This window comes from Chrysochloris asiatica, unplaced genomic scaffold, assembly GCF_000296735.1.
Source record: "Chrysochloris asiatica unplaced genomic scaffold, ChrAsi1.0 scaffold00115, whole genome shotgun sequence".
Taxonomy (NCBI): Eukaryota; Metazoa; Chordata; class Mammalia; order Afrosoricida; family Chrysochloridae; genus Chrysochloris; species Chrysochloris asiatica.
The window spans coordinates 7,253,404-7,264,415 of record NW_006408633.1 but is presented as its reverse complement, the minus strand read 5'-3'; positions in this window follow the sequence as shown (position 1 = coordinate 7,264,415).

The window sequence follows — 11,012 nt, the reverse complement described above, 5'->3', positions numbered from 1 at the left end:
AGTTGGAATTGACTCGATGGCACTTAACACCAACAATCTGTGAACCATCAAGAATATCATACAGGAAGAAAGCAAAAAGTCATTAAAAAGACAGAAAAGAAAGGAAATACAAAAATGAATGTCAGAAGAAACTCTAAAACTTGGTCCTGAGTGAAGAGAAGCTAGAATAAATAAGGAAGTTAAAGAGCTGACAAGAAAATTTCAAAGGGGAGATCATGAAGACAAAGTCAAGTATTATAATGAAATATACAAAGACCTGGAGTTAGCCCAGCATTTCTCAAATTGAAAGAATTGAAGAAAAAATCCAAACCTCAACTTGTAGTAATATAGATGGATTCCTGGTGTGGTGCTAGGAGATAAGCATTGGACTGTTAACCACAAGTTTGGCAGTTCAAACCCACCAGCTGCTCCTTGGAAAACCTATACAGGATTGCTATGAGTCAGAATAGACTTGAAGGCACTTAACAACATGGGTAAATTTTGATTCATGCAGAAGTCATCAAAAGAAGATGAAAGGAATACACAGTCATTGCTCCAAAAAGAAATGGTTGAAGTCCACACACTTCTGGAGGTAGGATATGATCAAGAACCAATGATACTGAAGGAAGTAGTTCAAATTGCACTGACAGCATTGGTGAAAAACAAGACTGTAAGAACTTATGGAATACAAACTGAAATCTTTTAACAAATGAATTCAGCACTGGAGATACTTACCTATGTCAAGGAATTTGGAAGATCAACTGATTGAAAGAGATTCATATTTATGTCTGTTCCAAAGAGAAGTGGCCCAACAGAATGCAGAAATCATCTAACAATATCATTAATATCACATGCAAGTAAAATTTTGCTGATGATAATTAAAAAATGGTCACAATAGTACATTGACAAGTACTTCAAGCCAGATTCTGAAGAGGACAAGGAACTGGGTGTATCAATTCTGACATTAGCAGGATCTTGGCTGAAAACAGAAAATTCCAGAAAGATGTTTACTTGAACTTTATTGACTAAGCAAAGGTTGTCAACTGTGTGAACCATGACAAGCTATGGATAGCATTGTGAAGGATGGGTACTCCATAACACTTAATTAGGGTCATGAAGAACTTGTACATAGACTAAGAGGGAGTTGTTAGAACAGAATTGAAATGGGTACTGAATGGTTTAAAATCAGGAAAAGTGTGTGACAGGGTGGTATGCTTTCATCATACTTATTCAATCTGTATGGTGAGCAAATATCCAAGAAGCTGGATTATATGAAGAAGAATGTAGCATCAGGTTTGGAGGAATATTAATTTACAACCTGTGATATGCAGATGATACATCCTTACTTGCTTAAAGTGAAGAGGACTTAAAATACTAACGAAGAACAAAGACTACAGCCTTCAGAATAGATTGTATCTCAATGTAAAGAAAACAAAAATTCTCACAACGAGACCACTAAATGGAGAAAAGATCGAAATTGTCAAAAAATTTGATCCACATCTCACATTAGACAAATCTGTTGCAAAAAGACCTCTTTAAAGTATTCAAGAGCAAAGATGTCATAGTTTGAGGACTAAGGTACACCTGACATGAATCATGGTATTTTCAGTCACCTGTGAAGGAGCTCTGGTAGCGTAGTGGTTACGAATCGGGCTGCGAACCTTAAGGTCAGCGGTTCGAAACTACCAGCCGCTCCGCGGGAGAAAGATGAGGCTTTCTACTCCCGTAAAGATTTACACCCTCGGAAACCCTGTACAGGGTCACTATGGGTCGGAACCGACTCGACGGCACTTAACAACAACAACAACAATATATACGTGTGAAAGCTTGATGAATAAGAAAGACCATAGGAGAATTGATGCATTATTATGGTGTTGGAGGAGAATACTGAAATCACCACGGATTGCCAGAAGAACAAACTAATCTGTTTTAGAAGAAGTTTAGCTAGACTGCTTCTTAGAAACCAGGATGGTGAGACTTCATCTCTCATACTTCAAACATGTTATCAGGAGGAACCAGTTCCTGAAGAAGATATCATGCTTAGTAAAGTGGAGGGTCAGTGCAATAAAGAAAGATCCCCAAGGAGGTGGACTGACACAGTGGCAGCTACAATGGGCTCATATGTGCCACAATTGTGAGTATGGCACAGAACTGTACAGTGTTTTGTTTTCTTGTGCTATGAGTCACTATCTTTGGAACACATTGGATTGCACCTAACAATAACAACTGGTTTTGTCTGCTGGGAAATCTCATATTAGTTGAAGAAAAGTCTAAACTTACTGGTGGGTTCATTTTCAGACTTGAAAGAAGATGGGAACGAAGTGACGGTTTAAGGAAGGCTTCCTTCCCTTAGATAACCCTAATCCTATGCCTTTTGGGAACTCTGAGACTTTGCCACTAGGGTTTCAATATTCTCCTCCAACACCATAATAATGCATGAATTTTTCTATGGTCTGGTCTTTCTTATTCATCAAGCTTTCACGTGCATATGAGGTGATTGAAAATACCATTAAATAAATATGTTTCTCTATTTTTTCCAAAGCACAGTAATGCAAAAGCTCATGTTTATTTAGTATGTTTCTTTCTATTTGTTGTCATAGCCAAAAAAGTGTCTGCCAGGCAGGCAGTTCCTTGAGAAGATCCTGTTTATCCTGTCAAGAGCTTTTTGGAAGAACACATAAAATGCCATTTTAAAGGAATGATTAGATGAGCTGGTATTCAGAGGCCCCATTAACCTGGAGGAACAGCAAAAGAAAAAACAACACAAATAAAGCAAAACTCAAGACCCATTGACGTTGAAATTCTGCAGGCCTAGGAATATCTCTCCCCCTAAAAGTTCATATTATGCATTCTTTATAGGCTAATTTTACTGGTTTTAATTATTAATATTAATGAACATGCACTTTTATTATGTGAACAAAGGAACTGGAGAAAAATGAGAGATGGTCTTAAAAACAGAACGTTTTTGACTTACTTTGGGAGAAGAAAAACCCAAACCAAGGTACAAATAGTCCCTCCTGTCTCTTAACAGTGTCCATGGGCTTTTGCCAACAAGGCGAGTTTGAGCAAAGTTTTCAAGCTATTAAAAATGAGAAGACAGCAATTCCCTATAAAGCAAGAAAGGCCGGTAGCTTAAATCTATTTTCCATTACAACCTGAAGGGATAGCATTGTCCAAGACACCAAAAAAGGTCAGTGTGAACTTTAAAGCCCCCATTTTATTTGTTCAGTGTTTTGCATAGGACAAATGACAGAGCCATTTGTGAGAAAGTGAAGCAATTTTGTGACCAGAACCTCAAAAGCCAGAGAAGGATAGAAGGGGTCTCTTCTTGGCCCTGATGTGATCAGGTCAGCAATGGTCAGCAAGTTCCTGTTCCTTTGTTCTCAGTACTGTCTGCAAACAAAGGCTCAAGAAACTGCTGCCTTCTGGAAGCTTAGGGGTTTTTTCCCCTTAAAGAAGGTAGACTAATCATATTTCCCTCTATAAATGGTTTTCAAACAAGAGTGTTTTGTTTTTTAAAAAGTATTTGTTTTCCCATTTGGAGTCAGAAAATTAGCCTGATTATAAGCCAGTTACCTGATTACTTCCTGAAAGTAGTTTCAGCCCAGGTTGGCCAAGGATTTCTTAAACAGCCACAGGACTCCTCATAAGAAAGAGGGTGGTTCTGTTTTCATTTCATTCTCCCCACCCCTACATTCCACCAGGTAACCCTTAGATCCTTAGAGGACTCTTTGGGAATTTTAGACTGAACGAGACTGCAGGAAACTTATGCAGCAACAGAAAACTACAGAATAAAATCCTTGTGAAAGGGGATTTTTCAGGCCTTGAAGTAGCTTCTCCTTAAAGTGACAGAACCACCCATCTGTCAGTACTGTGGTGGGTTGCATGTTGCTGTGCCATCAAATATTTGATGCATTTCAAATTGATTGTATTTCAAATATTAGCAGGACCACTTATGGTGGACAGGCTTCAGCAGAGCTACCAGAGTAAGACTAGTAAGAAAAGCTTTACAATCTATGTACAAAAATCAGCCAGTGAAAACCATATGGATCTCAACAGAATATTGCCTAAGATAGTGCTGGAAGATGAGCTCACAAATTTGAAAGGAACTACACAATGGAGTTGTGGCGTGGAGCTAAAGGATAAGCACTGGACTGCTAACCACAAAGTCTACAGTTCAAACCCACCAGTTGCTTCTTGGAAACCCTATACAGGGTCAATATGAGTCAGAATCGACTCAACGGCACTTAACAACACCACCACCACACAAGAGTTGAAACAATGGACTGGAACATACCACCAATGGTGAAGGTGGTTCAGGGCTGGGTAATGCTTCCTGTTGTTCTATGTAAGGTTGCATGAGTCACAGTTGGTTCACTGTAGCAATAACTTGACTACCCCAACTACCTAGACACCAACTTTGACTGTTCATTAAATGTGGACCCCAAGTTAGGAACTTCACGCCAGACCAGCTATGTGTTATACATGTCAACTCAACGTAATCTTCATAATAACACTTTCAGGGGCCCTACTGGAGTGGCAGTTAAAGCACTCAGCTGCCAACCAGAAGATTGGTAGTTTGAACCTACAAAGTGCTTTTTGGGAGAAAGATGTGGCAGTCTCCTTCCATAAAGATTACTGCTTTGGAAATTTTGGGGGACAGTTCTACTCTATCACACAAAGTTGCTATGAGTCGTAATTGACTCTACGGTCTTTTTTTTTTTGCTTGTTTAAGTAACCCTCTGAGTCAGAACTGTTGTGATCTCATCATATAGATAAGGACACTGAAGCTCAGAGAGGCTGGGTTACTTACCCAAAGCCACACAGAAGTGGCAGGACTAAAATTTACATCCAGGAAATGTGGCCCTCAAATCTTGGGACCTAACCAGTGTACATACTAACTTACCTAAAGATGAAACCTTTAAGATAAAAAGCAATATATTTCTTTTTCATCTTTCTTCCCACCCTGACATTGGAAATGCAGGCACACTGGCATAAAGATATTTTTAAGTGGTATAGTCTTCCACATGGTCTTTACATTACACTTTGCAGGAGGTTATAAAGGTCTGACAGTGGCATATCTGTGGAGTATAGTGCCAATGGAAATTAGTTTTAAATTGCTGAATGATTTCTCACAGCTGGCAATGAAAAATGCATTGGCCAATAGGAACTGCTCATTGGTGACCCACTGCCCCAAGTGGTACCCAGGACACATGCTGTACCTGCCATACCTTACACACACCTCTGATTTCTGCAAGTCTCACTTGGGTAGATAGCCCCAGGACTGCTCAGCTCCCAGTAGTTTCTTCTGTGCCTCACAATGACATCCTCTCAGACATCAACATCCCGGAAGAGCAAGTACCAGGGGAGGAAGCTGCTATAAGTCCTTCCAACTAAACAATCTTATTCATATTTTCCAATATCTCTGATTGTGTGCCTGGATAGAAAATTCAGTTTTTGATTACTGAGCATCCTTTCTGAAAGTATTTGTGCTAATAATACAGTGCTTAATAATGAGATGTCTATCATAAGAAGGGAAATGACAAGAAGGAAACAATGATACTTGATCAAGTTTAAACATTGTATTTTGAAAAATAACTTCATGCAAAAAAAAAATCTGTGCCCTAAATCACTAGTATATGTAAAAGGTGTGGCAAAGCAGGGATCGCTTTTTCCCCCCCTACTATTTCATTGGTGGTTTCAGAGTTCTTTTTCCATTTTTCAGAACAGTCTTGGGTCTGGAAGTAGCCAAACATTAGGCTGGCAGAGCTTGACAAAGTGACATTGCTGCCAAGTTCGGGACAAATCCATTTCCCTCTCTGTTACCATTAAAATCTTCATCCCTGCATTTAGATCCTGACATGTGCCAAACTACCCAATTACTCTTTGCCTGTCATTAAAGTGTGCAGCTAAACACTAGGTTTTGAGAATACATCATCACAACTGTCCAAACACAAACCCAAGTGTATTCAAGAGTCCCAGGGAGGATCAGGCTGCAAGACTAAAATGATTCAAATTGGCCAAGATTCAAAATGCCATTTACAATCATGCACAAAAAAAGGTCGTCCTTGTGAAAAGAACTAGATTGACAACCAGACAGGCTGGAGTCCTGAGTTTTTTGAGCTTCTGAAAGGGCTTACCATATTTATCTTGACTGCATGGCTCATTCTGAAGGCATAGCAACAAAGGTTTTGTTTTGGAAGAAGCCTGGCCAGAGATGTGCTCACAGCTTGGCACTTTGGCAATGCCACCTTTCTCTCAGGTCTCTCCTCCCCCAAACCAACTCAGTTCCAAACAAACCAGAGAAGGGCTGCAGAGGCCAAGATGAAGGAGCACCTGGTTTAATGCTGCCATAAAGGAAAATGTAGAATAACTCTACTGACTTTTCAATGTAATGTTAGTGGGAAAACTGAAGTACAGAACCATTACACAGCATAACCAAGCCTTTCTGGTCAGCAACAAGCAGCTCCAAGATGGAAGTGGCCAGTGGACGAGTCCAGGATAACATTGGACTGTAAAGTTGGTTTGAACTGTAAGGCCAGCAGTTAAAGCTCACCAGTCGCTCCTTGAAAACCCTGTACAGGGTTGCTATTAGTTGAAACCAACTGAACAGCGCCTAACAGCAACCCAATGGAAGTTTATTTCCCATCATATTACATATTTGTCTCAGTTCAGCAGGAGTCTCCCCTCATCATCAACCTCAGGGATCCAGGCTGATGGAACAACCACCATCTTTAATGCCATGGTCAACATGCCAGAGAGAAAGAAAGCCCTGAAAAGTCTCAAAGTGGTAACTAGTGACACCACCCCATCTGCTCAAAAATCATTGGCCAGAACTAGTCATATGGCCCTATTCAACCACAGGAGGACCATGGCATGAAATCCTGCCATTCACCATTAGTGACTATCACAGCTCTCTTAGATCACATTGTTGTTGTTGTTGTTAAATGGCTGTAGAGTTGATTCTGACTCATAGTGACCCAAGGCTTTTTAAATCATTACAGGAGAAGAAAAATTTATCTTTCTCCCATGAAGCAGCTGATAGCTCGAACCGTGGACCTTGCGGTTCATAGTCTACTACTCATCAGCAAATTTGGAACTCCTGACTCTTAGATTTTGATTTTCCCTAAACTGTGACTTTAGTATTAGCAGTTGGGACTGGTAGGGATTGAATTGTGCCCTCTTAAAATGTGTGATGGATTCCTGACCCCTCTACCTCTGGCTAGAGTCCTTGGTTGGTATTGTGGTTAATGCGCTGGACTGCATAGTCGATTGGAACTGCAAAGTCAATGGCTCAAGCTCACCATCGGTTCCTTGGAAACCCCCCTACACAAGTTTGCTATGGGTCAGAACCAACTCGGTGACACTTATCAACAACAACAACAATAGTGCCTGTGGATATAATGCTGCTTAGAACTAAGGCTTGCTTTGTTATGTCAACTGGGTTATTAGTGAGTAGGATGGGTTCTTAAGTCATTTTTAGTTTCTAAAGAGCAGATTAGATACAAACCCAGGAGTTCCTGGGTGTTGCAAATAGCTACTAATTAAAAGACTGACAGTTCAAATTCACCTAGAGGTATCTCAAAAGAAAGACTGACTATCTAGCTGCTAAAGGTCACAGCCATTGAAAACCCTTGGATCACAGTTCTACTCTGAAACACACAAGGTTACCATGAGCTGAAAGTGACTCAATGGTAACTGATTTTGGTTTTAAGTTTTTAGACATGAAGACAAGCACACAGGGAGGAAATAGATGTCAATGGAACATCACAAAATCAAGGAATGCCCAGGGCTACCAACAAGGAGCTCTGGTAGCATGGTGGTTACGAATCGGGCTGCAAACCGCAAGGTCAGCAGTTCGAAACTACCAGCTGCTCTGCGGGAGAAAGAGGAGGCTTTCTGCTCCCATAAAGATTTACAGCCTCGGAAACCCTGTACAGAGTCACTACGAGTCGGAACCGACTCGACTCGACGGCATTGAACAACAACCAACAAGGAAGGAATGAAAAGGACTGACACACTAATTTATACTTTTAGCCTCCAGAGATATGAGAAAATAAATTTCTGTTATTTGAAGTCACCCACTTGTGGTATTTACATTCCAGAAGCTCTAGAAAACTTATATACAAGATCTAGGGGCATGGGGAACAGACAGGCTATTTCCTATAGCCAAAAACTCTGTCTGTTCCATAGCCCCCTCGACCCAAACCCCTGACTCATTCCTAGAATATCTATTCCCTTCTTCATCCTTTTAGCATCTTCCAGAGTGGAGAGAATTTGGAGACAGACATGCTGAGCCCTCAGAATCCTTCCTGGCCTTGGTATACCTCTTGCATTCTGAGTAGGAGAAAAACATCCCTTCTCCAGGGTTGGGGCCTTCAGGGAATGCTTTCAGACACTGGTCCCAACGCAGAATTTCTGCAAGGTCTGTGACATCTTCTGTATCTGCAAACTGATGAAAGAATTCACCTTTCCCAGATGTGTATGACTATTTTTAGAACATGTGCAGATATTATGGTTCATAAAATATGCATTCAGTTAAAAAGGGAAACAGAATTCATTTTATCATTACATATATTCTCAATCAATGGTTGCTCAAAACACCTTTAGCATAATTTATGGGGTGGGTGTGTGGAGTGGTATTCACCTCCAAATTTTTAAGATCACACTAAGAGACACCTGTACTAGCTACCTCTGCTCCATGATATAGGATGCTTTGGGAAGCTCTTTTTTCAGAACTTCCTCAGACCATTTTGTTGAAATTTCTAGGGGAAGAAAAGCAATTGGTAAACATTTCAGTGGTTGTTTTTAAAGTTGATATTTGTCTTCTAGGAGAATAATCCCATTGAGGGTGGGGTGAGGTAGGAGGGTGAGTAGCATTTTGAGAATACCAGCCTAAAACTCATAAACAAAACCCCTGCCTATTGGCAAGTCCATGTAGGTGACATTTGGCCCGGGGGGAGAGATGGAGAGGGAATCATGAAAACCATTAAGTCAGCAATGGAGAGCTGGCATAGGGGGGATTAGACACACAAACCCTCAATTGTTCTTTGTAATGGCTGAATGTCTGTCATCACCTGTTTCAGATGCCTCAGAGTAATCACTCAACACTGTAAATGCAGTGAAGGGCAAAAGAAGGTCAAGATCCCAATGCATGATTTACAGTCATGTTAACATAACTAGAGAGGGTATCAGACTGCTTAGGCCAAGGAAGGGGTCATGAGCTGATGGTGATCTGAGCCCAAGGAGACTTCTGTTCTGACACTTGCACTGAACTCTGCCCCATTGGAGCAGAACATTCTGATTAATTCAATCGAATCATCTCATTTGGAAGCAGCAAGGCATGAGAGCCTGAACATGTGCCCTTGTTTGAATGTTTGGGAACTGAATGGCTGTGTAGGCAATAAAGACAAGGAAGTGACATTGTGGTACTCTTTGTTCCTATGTGCCATTGTAATAAGCTATCATTGATTAGAGGATGTGACTTTTCTTTTTGCTCATCTCTTTAAAGATCTACAAATATCACCATTATTTATCTTGCATACTGTTAATTCTTCTATCTTACATAATTAGCACCATGCAAGAGCAATTAAAGAGCAAAACATGAAATGAAAATTCCACCCTTCCATCTTGTTGTTGTTAGGTACCATTTAGTCAGCTTTGATGTTTACACTGGAACAAAACAATGCCACCTTACAATTTTTACCATGTTTGAACCCATTTTTGCAACCATTGTATCAATGCACCTTGTTGAGAGTTCTTCCTGTTTTCCACCGACCCTCTATTTTACCAAGTATGATGTTCTTCTACCTCCTAATAACATGTCAAAAAGACAGGAGACAGACTTCTGGCGCTTCCCGACCAGGCAGCACAGGTATGCGGGCTCCGGAGAATACGGGGTGATATTGCACAGGGGGGCCCCCCGCCGGGTAGACAGTCAGCCTTTGGGCAAACATAAAACATTAGGCTTTAACATTATGAGCTTGCTTTTTAAAAAAATCAAACTGCTGAGGAGTTACAAGCATTTAGAGCTTCCACCTGCCTGCGCTCGGTTCCCACCCCACCCATTGCAGAGTGGGAGCGCAGGGCTTGAGTGGACCCATTCACGTTCCCGGAGAGCTAGTGGGGCCACAGGAACTAGCATGGCCCATCCTGGGGGAGGGGGGAGGGGCTCATTGCAATGTAGGGCATTGTCGGCGTGGATATAGGGCAAATTGGGGTGCTCACAGCACAGGGAGACAGAGAGAGGCATTGTAGACATCATCACACATAGCCGCATCATCTGCCTGCAGCGATTGCCCCCACCCTCAACTTCTTTGGCCTAGGCCAGCCCTTGGCCCAGCCTCCGAGCCTCAGGCCCATCCATTAAGGCGCAGGCCAGCCCAAGCTGAGATGCCCTTGCCCTTGACTAGCTGTTTACCACCAATAACAAAGCAGTCCTGCTGTGTGGATCTGTGGGTTAATGCGTCAGACTGCAAAGTCTTTTAAATAGCAAGGAATGTGATTTGAGCCCACCAGCTGCTCCTTGGAAACTCTATAGTGGGTTGTTGTGGGTCAGGATTGACTCCACAGCATACCCACAAGGAGAAGAGCTCAGAAGGGACTGAAAGAGAGATAGAACATTAAAGACTTACTTACATTAAGCTATGCTTTTTTCCTCTCTTTTGCCTGCCCCTCCCCCTTTTTTTCCTCCTTTTCCCCATCGTTGTATTTTCTGTTTTGTTTTTTACTGTTGTTGTTCTGCTTTGTTTTTCTCTCATTATTGCTATTGTTTTTTATTTTGCTTTTGGTTTTGTTTTCTACCCGACTGGTGTTGCTTGGCTATCACATAGCCTCCCTTCTGCTATCAGAGGACTCCACTTTTGTTTTTTATTTTGATTTTGGCTTTGTTTTCTACCCGATTGGTGTTGTTTGGCTGTCACATAGCCTCCCTTCTGCTAGTGGAGGACTCTTTGTCCCCCTACATTACAAGGAAAGAGTCAGCAACTGCTGCCAATTAGCCAAGCTGCAATAACACTTTATAAAACACCAAA